The sequence below is a fragment of the Ovis aries genome, chromosome 6 (genome assembly GCF_016772045.2).
Source record: "Ovis aries strain OAR_USU_Benz2616 breed Rambouillet chromosome 6, ARS-UI_Ramb_v3.0, whole genome shotgun sequence".
Lineage (NCBI taxonomy): Eukaryota > Metazoa > Chordata > Mammalia > Artiodactyla > Bovidae > Ovis > Ovis aries.
In genome coordinates this window covers 4,142,454-4,154,739 of record NC_056059.1, presented here as the reverse complement: position 1 = coordinate 4,154,739, position 12,286 = coordinate 4,142,454, and the positions used below count along the sequence as shown (strand labels likewise).

The window sequence follows — 12,286 nt, the reverse complement described above, 5'->3', positions numbered from 1 at the left end:
TGTTTCAATGCCATTCTCCCAAATCATCCCACCCTTGCCCTCTCCCACAGAGTCTAAAAGACTGTTCCATACATCTGTGTTTCTTTTGCTGTCTCGCATACAGGGTTATCATTACCATCTTTCTAAATTCCATATATATGCATTAGTATACTATATTGGTGTTTTTCTTTCTGGCTTACTTCACTCTGTATAATAGGCTCCAGTTTCATCCACCTCATTAGAACTGATTCAAATGTATTCTTTTTAATGGCTGAGTAATACTCCATTGTGTATATGTACCACAGCTTGCTTATCCATTCATCTGCTGATGGACATCTAGGTTGCTTCCATGTCCTGGCTATTATAAACAGTGCTGCGATGAACATTGGGGTACACGTGTCTCTTTCAATTCTGGTTTCTCGGTGTGTATGCCCAGCAGTGGGATTGCTGGGTCATAAAGCAGTTCTATTTCCAGTTTTTAAAGGAATCTCCACACTGTTCTCCATAGTGGCTGTACTAGTTTGCATTCCCACCAACAGTGTAAGAGGGTTCCCTTTTCTCCATACCCTCTCCAGCATTTATTGCTTGTAGACTTTTGGATCGGAGCCATTCTGACTGGCGTGAAATGGTACCTCATTGTGGTTTTGATTTGCATTTCTCTAATAATGAATGATGTTGGGCATATTTTCATATGTTTGTTAGCCATCTGTATGTCTTCTTAGGAGAAATGTCTATTTAGTTCTTTGGCCCATTTTTTTCATTGGGTCATTTAAATTTCTAGAATTGAGCTGTAGGAGTTGCTTGCATATTTTTGAGATTAGTTGTTTGTCAGTTGCTTCATTTGCTATTATTTTCTCCCATTCAGAAGGCTGTCTTTTCACCTTGCTTATAGTTTCCTTTGTTGTGCAGAAGCTTTTAATTTTAATTAGGTCCCATTTGTTTATTTTTGCTTTTATTTCCAATATTCTGGAAAGTGGGTCATAGAGGATCCTGCTGTGATTTATGTCAGAGAGTGTTTTGCCTATGTTCTCCCCTAGGAGTTTTATATTTTCTGGTCTTGCATTTAGATCTTTAATCCATTTTGAGTTTATTTTTGTGTATGGTGTTAGAGAGTGTTCTAGTTTCATTCTTTTGCAAGTGGTTGACCAGTTTTCTCAGCACCACTTGTTAAAGAGATTGTCTTTTCTCCATTATATAGTCTCGCCTCCTTTGTCAAAGATAAGGTGTCCATAAGTGTGTGGATTTATCTTTGGGCTTTCTATTTTGTTCCATTGATCTATATTTTTGTCTTTGTGCCAGTACCATACTGTCTTGATGACTGTGGCTTTGTAGTAGAGCCTGAAGTCAGGCAGGTTGATTCCTCCAGTTCCATTCTTTCTCAAGATTGCTTTGGCTATTCGAGGGTTTTTGTATTTCCATACAAATTGTGAAATTATTTGTTCTAGCTCTGTGAAAAATACTGCTGGTAACTTGATAGGGATTGCATTGAATCTGTAGATTGCTCTCTGAATCTGTAGAAGTCTCTAAGATTGTCCTCATTTCTTTTAATTCGTTTTTCTTTTTTCCTCTCTGATTCATTTATTTCTACCATTCTATCTTCTACTTCACTAATCCTATCTTCTGCCTCCCTAATTCTACTATTTGTTGCCTCCAGAGTGTTTTTGATCTCATTTATTGCATTATTCATTATATATTGACTCTTTTTGTTTCTTCTAGGTCCTTGTTAAACCTTCCTTGCATCTTCTCAATCCTTGTCTCCAGCTATTTATCCATTTTGATTCCAGCTATTCCATTTTGATTTCAAGGTTTTAGATAACTTTCACTATCATTATTCAAAGTTCTTTATCAGGTAGATTCCCTATCTCTTCCTCTTTTGTTTGGTTTGGTGGGCATTTATCCTGTTCTTTTACCTGTTGGGTATTCCTCTGTCTCTTCATCTTGTTTATATTGCTCAGTTTGGGGTGGCCTTTCTGTATTCTGGCAGTTTGTGGAGATTTTTTTATTGTGGAGTTTCCTCGCTGTGGTTGGGGTTGGATGGGTGGCTTATCAAGGTTTCCTGGTTAGGGAAGTTTGTGTCGGTGTTCTGATGGGTCGAGCTGGATTTCTTCTCTCTGGAGTACAATGAAGTACCCAGTAATGTGTTATGAGATGTCAATGGGTTTGGAGTAACTTTGGGCAGCCTGTGTATTGAAGCTTGGGACTGTGTTCCTGTGTTGCTGGAGAATTTGCATGGTATGTCTTGCTCTGGAACTTGTTGGCCCTTGGGTGGTGCTTGGTTTCAGTGTAGCTATGGATGCGTTTGATGAGCTCCTGTCGATTAATGTTCCCTGGAATTAGTCCTCCAGTGTTCTCAGGATTTGGACTTAAGCCTCCTGCTTCTGGTTTTCAGTCTTATTTTTACAGTAGTCTCAAGACTTCTCCTTCTATACAGCACTGTTGATAAAACATCTAGGTTAAAGATGAAAATTTTCTCCACAGTGAGGGATACCCAGAGAGGTTCACAGAGTTACATGGAGAAGAGAAGAGGGAGGAGGGAGTTAGAGGTGACCCGAATGAGATGAGGTGGAATCAAAAGTGGAGAGAGCAAGATAGGCAGTAATCACTTCCTTATGTGCGCTCCACAGTCTGGACCATTCAGAGATGTTCACTGAGTTACACAGAGAAGAGAAGAGGGAGGAAGGAGACAGAGGTGCCAGGAGGATAAAAGGGGGGAATGAAAAGGAGAGAGACAGATCCAGCCAGTAATCATTTCCCTAAGTGTTCTCCACCGTCTGGAACAGATAGAGATTCACAGAGTTGGGTAGAGAAGAGAAGGGGGAGGGAGGAGACAGAGGCGACCTGGTGGAGAAAAAGGAGAGTGCAAAGGGGGAGAGAGAAGTCAAGCCAGTAATCTCGCTCCCAAGTAAAAATGGGTACTGGAGATTGGGCTTTTAAGGTACAAAAATGATAACAAATACCAGAAAGCAAAGAATAAAATTCTAGAGTAGAGGTTATATTTTCAAAAATATAATATTAAAGAAAAGAAGAAAAAAAAAGTCACAAAAATTATTTAAAAAATATATATATATGAAGTTTGCTTTAAAAATAGGGTCTTTTTTTGGCAAATTAATAGTAGGTTATAAAATTGAAAATTAAAGGAGTAATAGAGGACTTAAAAATTTTTTAAAAAATTAAAAAAAAACAATGATTGTAAAAATAGTAAAAATATATCTAGGATTTTCTCTAGTGGTGTTGTGGGCAGCGTGGGGTCAGTTCATTTTTGGATAGTTCCTTGATCTGGCTTATATTTCTCAAGATCTATAGGCCCCTTCCTATGTAGTTGGTATTAACGACAGGGTTTAATCTGTTGCACCCTTCACTTCCAAGGCGGTTCCCTCTGTTTTAGCTTCGTCTGTTTGCTGGTCTCCTCAGTGTCTGATTTCTGCCCTGACACAAGGGGGCGGTGGTGGACACTTTTTTGGCTCACTTGCGGAGAGGGAGGGACGCTGCAAACAAATAAATGCTATACACTGGCGTGTGCTCGCAGTGTCTCAGCAACACTGGGCCTGCCCCTGCTCACGGCACGTGTGCCCTCCCTGCCCACACTGCTCAGGCTCTAGGTTGCTCCGCCAGGAACCGTCCGAGGCTGGCCCTGGGCTGCATGCACCTCCCAGGTCTAAGCCGCTCAGGTTCAGGTAGTGGGTAGTCCTCAGAGGTGCAGACTCAGCTGGGCCTGTGTTTTGTGCCCCTCCCAGGTCCTAGCAGGTGACGAGGTGTTTGGCGAGCACGGTCACTGTGACTTATTGCCTCCCCCGTCCCTGTTGCTCGTTTTTCTGGGTGTACAACTTGCAGGCGGATGTCCAGAACCCCAAGAAGTCTTAGTTATCAAAGAAGCCCGCTTGCAGTTTGGTAGATAATGTCTCTCTGGGGCTGCGATTGCCCCCTTCTGGCTCTGGCTGCCTGTCACTGGAGGGGGATGGTCTGCAGCCGGCTAGTTCTGCTCAGTCCTTTGTTCTGTGCGTGGGCCTGGCAGTGTCTTAGGTTAGGGCTTTTCCGTGGTAGCTATCCCACAGTCTGGTTTGCTAGCCCAAGTTAGTTTGCTCAGATTGCCCTAGGGGCATTCAGGCCTGGTCCTTACTCTAAGCAATGCAGCCGGCGCCTTGCTGCCCAGCCCCCGGTTGCTAGTGTTGGGTACAGGCATCTGCGCTGCTTCTCCTCTGGGGTAGTTACCGTTGGGCTCATAATCTGTGGGTTTTAATTATTTATTTATTTGTCCTCCCTGTTATGTTGCCCTTTGTGCTTCCAAGGCTCACCACAGACGCAGCAATGAGAGTGTTTCCTGGTGTTTGGAAACTTCTCTTTTTAAGACTCCCTTCCTGGGGTGGAACTCTGTCCCTACCTCTTTTGTTTCTTTTTTTGTCTTTTATATTTTTTTCCTACCTCCTTTCGAAGACAATGGGCTGCTTTTCTGGGTACCTGATGTCCTCTGCCAGCATTCAGAAGTTGTTTTGTGGAATTTACTCAGCGTTTAAATGTAATTTTGATGAATTTGTGGGGGAGAAAGTGGTCTCCCCATCCTATCCCTCCACCATCTTAGGACTGCCCCCTCCCATCTATTTTTAAAAATAAAGATTGAGATGGTGACTCTGTGATGCTTAATCATCTACTGCATGTCTGCAATCACTGATATGTTTTGTCCCTGTCTTGTCCCTCAGTTTCTACCTCAAAGAAGGGAAAAGAGTCCCTGGATACCAGAAGCTTGAAATACTTTAACTACTTAAACCCTCTAAACTATAGGTTAAATCTTCTGAACTTCATTATAAATCCACATGCAGAGTAGCCAGATCAAAACCCCAGCAAGAAAGATTTATTTGTAGTATCCGAGATGAGGCAGGCAGTGCAGTGAAAAGCTTTTTCTTTCCTTCTTTCAGTGAGAGCCATCATAAGTCCAACTTAAGGATCTTGTTATGATGAGGATATAGTGTGGCTGTAGTTGCAGCAGATTAAATGCATTGACCAAGAAGCGAGAGAGGTCCAGAAAAACACCTATTTCTACTTTATTGACTATGCCAAAGCCTTTGACTGTGGGGATTACAATGAACTATGGAAAATTCTGAGAGAGATGGGACTACCAGACCACCTGACCTGCCTCTTGAGAAACCTTTATGCAGGTCAGGAAGCAGCAATTAGAACTGGACATGGAATAACAGACTGGTTCCAAATAGGAAAAGGAGTACATCAAGGTTGTATATTGTCACCCTGCTTACTTAATTTATATGCAGAGTACATCATGAGAAACACTGGGCTGGAAGAAGCACAAGCTGGAATCAAGATTGCCAGGAGAAATATCAATAACCTCAGATATGCAGATGACACCACCTTCATGGCAGAAAGCAAAGAACTAAAGAGCCTCTTGATGAAAGTGAGAAAGGAGAGTGAAAAGTTGGTTTAAAGCTCACCGTTCAGAAAATGAAGATCATGACATCTGGTCCCATCACTTCATGGGAAATAGATGGGGAAACAGTGGAAACAGTGGCTGAGTTTATTTTGAGGGGCTCCAAAATCACTACAGATGGTGATTGCAGCCATGGAATTAAAAGACACTTACTACTTGGAAGGAAATTTATGACCAACCTAGATAACATATTAAAAAGCAGAGACATTTATTTTGCCAACAAAGGTCCATCCAGTCAAGGCTATGGTTTTTCCAGTAGTCATGTATGGATGTGAGAGTTGGACTGTGAAGAAAGCTGAGCACCAAAGAATTGATGTTTTTGAACTGTGGTGTTAGAGAAGACTCTTGAGTGTCCCAAGGAGATCCAATCAGTCCATTCTCAAGGAAATCAGTCCTGAATATTCGTTGGAAGGACTGATGTTGAAGCTGAAACTCCAATACTTTGGCCACCTGTTGTGAAGAACTGACTCATTTGAAAAGACCCTGATGCTGGGAAAGATTGAGGGCAGGAGGAGAAGGGGATGAGAGGTGATAAGATGGTTGGATGGCATCACCGACTTAATGGACATGGGTTTGGATGGACTCCAGGAGTTAGTGATGGACAGGGAGGCCTGGCGTGCTGCAGTCCAAGGGGTCGCAAAGAGTTGGACACTACTAAGCAACTGAACTGAACTGAACTGAAGGATCATGAATCACTAAGTCTATTTCTTGATACAAGAAGTCATACATTTGTTGACCTTACCCTTCAGATGATATAGTTGTGGAAGAAAGAGGACCAGAGGTCCCTTTCCCTTGCTTATGTGTATTTTTAATGGTGATGGCACATTTGGTTTGACATCTTATTAAATATGTAGGAGGGTCAGGACAGGAGGAAAACTGCAGGAGTAGGTGGATATATTTGTGTGTGCTCTGATTATGGAATGTGGTTTAACTCATCAAACAGATACTGTGGCTCAGGATTGCATAATGAAGAAAAGGATTTAGAAACAGTGATGGCGCCTTCAAAGCGGAGGTAGGATACCTAAGAGGGGCCAGGAGAGGAGTGTGCACTCAATGGGAATGTTGAAAAGGCTCTTACATGGAGTAACTAAGGTTTCCAAGCTCTCAAACTGGCAAGAAAAGAGTCTCTATTTGCTCCCTTCTGTTTAATGGACCCACAGAAGGGGAAGAAAAGAGGACTTTGCTAAGCTCTGGCTCTTGTGAGGAAACACTGTGTCTTCCTTGCTCTAAGTGTCCCTCTTTTTTGTATGTTTATGTTGGCTTTTTAAAAAATATATGGTGCTTCTATATGATATGAAACAACTTTAAGTCATCTACATAATTATTCACCATCCTGAACAATTTTTCTGCTAGAATATTGCTTTAAAAACAAAAAGCAGTCTCACACTCCTAGGGAAAGATTGATTGTTTCACAGCCATGGTAATAACCAGCACAGCTAGTGTAACCGAATAGATCAGCGACAACTTGCTTCATTGAACACGCCTCTGAAAGTCAACCGACTAGTGACACCGAAAGCCAGTTAGCAGACGACTTACCCTAGAAAACATGGTTCTAAGGCAAAGGTCAGTACACTATCAACACATTGTCTTGTGCAAGCAATCCAACCGTGTCTCTCAGACTGATTTAACCCACTTCTTTCCCGGAAACCAATATACATTTGAACAAATCCTTCCCCTCAACCCTATGTAAAATCAGCACTTCACTTTGTTTAATGAGCCTTTGACTGCTCAGTCTAGTTCTTCCTTCCTTACGTTAGAAATAAGTTCAGCTTTGGTTTTCATTCCAGATTTTGAACGGTGACCTCACTCATTCAGTCTTCATTTGAAATATGCCACAGTGACACCTATGTTATGCCACCTAGCACCTTGATGAGAGTATCAGATTTGGTTCTAGAATTTCCTGTGAGACTTCCTGGTGACTCAGATGGTAACGAATATGCCTGCAATGCAGATAGACCCAGGTTCAATCCCTAGGTCAGGAAGATCCCCCGGAGAAGGAAATGGCAACCCACTAGTCTGGCGTATGATATTAGAGGAAATGCTTTATCCCACAAGCATCTGTCTCTTTATCTGTAAAAAATAAGGGGGTAAACTAGATGACCTTTACCTTCCTTTAACTTAAATACTGCACATTTTGTTTCTTGTAAAACCCAACATGACGTGATTATCTTTCTCTATTTCTACATGTTTATAAAAGCTGATTTTTGATATCTTAACATATGTCAACAATTGACATCTCAAAGCATCAGCAATAGCTTATACATTATTTTGTACTTATATGCACTATTTTAATTAAATACTTTATATTTATAAACTCATTTGATTACCATAAAAATTTCAACAAGGAACTATTGTTAACATTCCTACCTTATTTATGAAAAAATGGAGGTGTAGAAACCTTAAAAAATTTTCTCAGAAAGCCCACAGGTAATAACTAGTGAAACAAGGATTCAAGCCGGATTATCTTAATTCAAAGTCAGATTTTGGCTACAACAAATTATAGAAATAGAGACTGGTGCTTAGCTATACTCTACAACAATATAGACTCTTATTTTAGAATTTTTTTTCCTGTTAAGCCTTTTCTTTTTTATTTATTTATTTTTTTTCTGTTAAGCCTTTTCATTTGTTGTTTCTAGCTCTCCAATCTAGTTATTGTCCATTACTATTAAACATTCATGAGGTTTATTATTTTGTATACTTTCAACCTTTAAATAGTTGAATAATCTAACAAATGTACACTTAAATGAAGACTCATTCTGTATGTGTGAATATATATATGGGTATATATGTGGTTATAAGTGAAATCGCTAGGTACGTCCGACTCTTTGAGACCCCATGGATTATAGCCCACAAGGCCCCTTTGTCCATGGAATTTTCCAGGCCAGAATACTGGAGTGGGTAGCTGTTCCCTTCTCCAAGGGATCTTCCCAACCCAGGGATCGAACCCAGATCTCCCACCTTGCAGGTGGATTCTTTACTGTCTGAGCCACCAGGGAAGCCCATATGTGGCTATACATATGTATTAATATATTACACGGCTGCTAAATCTAATTGGAAAAAGAACTAACCAAAGAAAACATCAGTAACTCGTAACAACAACAGCAAAAACCCTCCTTTTTGCAATCCCTCAAGCAATAGTTTAACATATAATGCAATTCATTTTGCAGTAGTTTTACTTTCTTTTGCAGTTGTTCGGTGCTGCAAGGATGTATTTATTTTGCTTTTAATAAATGACATTGGTAACACAGAGAAAAAGTCATCTCTGTCCAATAAAATTTCAAATCATGTTCAGAGTATTCTTCTCCTAGCTTGCACTCTTTTCTAATCAAAAGGGATCTTTCAAAGTAGCAATAGAAATTTAATAAGATCAGAACATTCTGACCCTAATCCTATTAATAAATTTAGCTTGTTGGCTCCACTGTTTCAGATGAATCTTTTGGAAAACTTACTAATAAATTTTTTCAAAAAAACCAATATATTAGGGCAGTACCATTCATAGAAAAATTACTGTCAATTTATCTCTAGAGGAGGACATAAAACACACTCGTACAATAACTGAAGTTTTGTAACTTTTATAACTACTCTCAATTACCTGCATATTTTTTGTAAATTCCAAACAAGGCTCCTATGCAATATGGTCCCAGACAGTTCTCTTCTCTGTGGCCTTAGAAATGTCAATTAAATTTAATATTACCCTAAGCAAGCAATCAGTTCAGTTCAGTTCAGTTCAGTTGCTCAGTCGTGTCTGACTCTTTGCGACCCCATGAATGGCAGCACGCCAGGCCTCCCTGTCCATCACCAACTCCCGGAGTTCACTCAGACTCACGTCCATCGAGTCAATGATCACAGGTAAATATATAATATGCATTCAGAAACTCAGAGACAAAATAGAAATTATAGTCTAGGGAACTTTTCGAAGCTTAAATTCAACATGGCATGCCTGTGAAGAATGTACACCAGATGATTTCTTTGTCTTAATTAAACATTTTTAAACACGGAGTCTTTGCACATAGCGAAAGAGCAGGTTTATACATAACAAGATACCTCCTGGGTATCTGAGTTAAAACAGTCCAAATGAAATACACTGAACCTAAAATCCCACAGATTGAGCAATACTTTCCAACTTCAAGTATGTTAAAATACACATTTTTTAAAAAATTCTATATTAAAACTGACAAAAAAAGTTGGTATTTAAAACTCCAGAAAACAATATAGATCTTTCAAAAGGCTGGGACAAGTGCCAGACTAAGAAGATATTTTTCCTAGGTGGGTCACTGCAGAGATCACTCCCTGATCTATGGAAGTCACTCCATAGCGCTCCGTATTCAGAAGAGTTGTACTTTCCTTGGGCCACAGTGATTATTACTACTATGTTATGGATGTCATAAATTAAATAGAGTACATTTATCTCTTTGAAAAGAATAACTATAAGGCAATAAAAGGCAAGAACCAAGAACTGTTCATGTGCCCTGCCTATTGAACCCATCTCAGTAACTTAGAATGTGCCTTTGAAACTAACCTTACCTATGGCCTCCTCTTCCTTAAGCTAGCATCCCAGTTTCACTCTTCTTTCTTCCTTGTAGCAGTGTATCTTTGAGACACCTTCTTAAATCTTACTTTATTACACCATACAGTATAAACAAAGATACACATACTGAGAATGTATGATACTCATAATGAGCTGTAAATTTTACAAAGAAGCCTCCAGGTCAGAACATCAGATATGAATGGAATAAATACATAAGCCATTATGAAAACAGGACAGACGCTCTCTTTTAATTTTTATTCTGTTACTTTCTACCTGTTGGCCTACTCCTACCTCCACAACCTAATACATTTTGAAAGAGTACCAAGATTCAATTAGAAAATTTTTTTCTTTAAGATAGATGCTGTAGGAGAATTAACAAATTTTCTTCTGAACATGTATACTATCATGTAAGAATCGAATCTCCAGTCTATGTCCAATGCAGGATACAGCATGCTTGGGGCTGGTGCAGGGGGATGACCCAGAGGGATGTTGTGGGGAGGGATGTTTCATGTTTGGGATCGCATGTACACCCGTGGTGTATTCATGTCAATGTATGGCAAAACCAATACAGTATTGTAAAGTAAAATAAAGTAAAAATAAAAATTACTTCAGGTAATAAAGTTTAAGGAGAATATTTGTAAGCTATAGTGTCTTTACAGAAATGCTTCTCCACCTTGACTGTATGTTGGAATCATCTGCAAGCTTTAAAAAATAATGATGTCAGCTTCCTGCCACTGAGAAAATGATAATAAATAGCGGGTCCGGAGTGCAGCCTGGGTATCAGGAGTGCATAAAGCTCTCCAAGCGGTAACATTTGTATGCAAGGTTGCAAACCACTGCTTTTAGAGGAATACAATCCAGATTGGATGCTTCCACAAAAGAGGCATCAAATGAGTATTGATCCCTAGAGAAGGAAATGGCTAAACTGAAGCACAGCATTGGCAGGGTTTCCTGTTAAAGGATGAGTAGATTTATTCCATCTACTTCAGACAGTCTGCAATGTTATTCTGTATGTCTCGTGTTGGACTCAAAACTTAAGTCTTATGCCTCACAAATATGGGGGTTCCTAAGGTCATGTTTTCATGTTTCTGGTGTCTTAAAGTAGCCAGGTATGCACAGCACAATGAGTTACACATTGCTGGAATTTTATATAGGGATTTAAGGAATTTAGGATTCCTTGCTGGTGAAAGTATCTTTCTGTCAATCAGGAGAACAGACATATGGAGAAAGGCTGTTATAACTGCACTCCAGGGACAGCAGGCAGAGAGCAGGGACCCAGCACAGGGTGACTTTTCTCAGACAACGAGGATCTAACCTAGCCTAAAGGTCTGGGAATGTGTGTGTGCATATGGGTTAGGCAATCGTTTGGAGACACGACTACAGAACACAAGCCAACCTATGATACTGTGTTCCCATCAATACCTTTACTGAAAAAGAATATTTTTGTTATCTTAACAGCCAAAATAACTGGATAGGATAAGCTGATGGCTAAGTGAATCTCTCCTTCACCAGGACACCCACCTTGCTCATACTTAAACATGCATCCAGATCATCTATAACTAGTTAACTCACTCAGAAAATAATATCAGTATAGTTCCAGTCCTGCTTTCCAGCCCCTCATGGGTGAGTTAGCTTCATTCTGATCCACAGAAATTCACCTCAAATCTAGCAAATGTGTGCTTCCGGAAATAAATTAGTATACTTATAAAGAAAATGTGGATGGTTATTGCCAACGTATCCTTACTGAGAAAGCATAGTTAGGTGTATACTTTGTAAGATTGTGGTGGGAGAAGCAGCATCTGACCAGCTTACAAACAGTTAGGAATGCAACTTAGAAAGTTGTACAAATGAAACAAAAAAGTTCTCAATCACAGAGCTGGAGGCTTTGGTCCCAAAGCCCAGCAAACAAGTCCGATAAACTTGACCAGTCTGCATGGAGATCTCTGCTACTCAAGCAAGGATGGCTGGCAGGGATGAAAATGAACAGAGTGTGAAGCATGCTTTGTTGGTTTCCCCAGCTGACTCCAACTAAGCCTGAGATCTTACACACAGGGTGGTATATCACATGGAAACTCTATTCCCAAACCAGAGAACAGCAGATGGGAACAAAGACTGAAAGAGAAGTTGATTCATTATTAACCCGCCTATTTCAGGTCTTCTCAGGCCAAGGTAAGAGGTTAAGCAGCGAGTTTAAACAGAGAGAAGGAGGCTTCCTTCTCCCATTGTTCCTTATTCTTCTAGATGGAAGGACGCAAAGAGAGGAGCAACATTATCTCCACACAGGACTTCAGCCCCTCTGACATATCTGCCTTTGAAAATGTGGCCCCATCAGAGTGCTTGATCTT

The 12,286-nt window shown here is 40.2% G+C and overlaps 1 protein-coding gene across 4 annotated transcripts in view; it reads left to right on the top strand.

The window, feature by feature from the left end:
* Positions 1-12,286, top strand: part of LOC132659993 (endogenous retrovirus group K member 19 Env polyprotein-like) — a 190,877-nt gene that overhangs the window by 164,294 nt on the left and 14,297 nt on the right. The window lies entirely within an intron of this gene.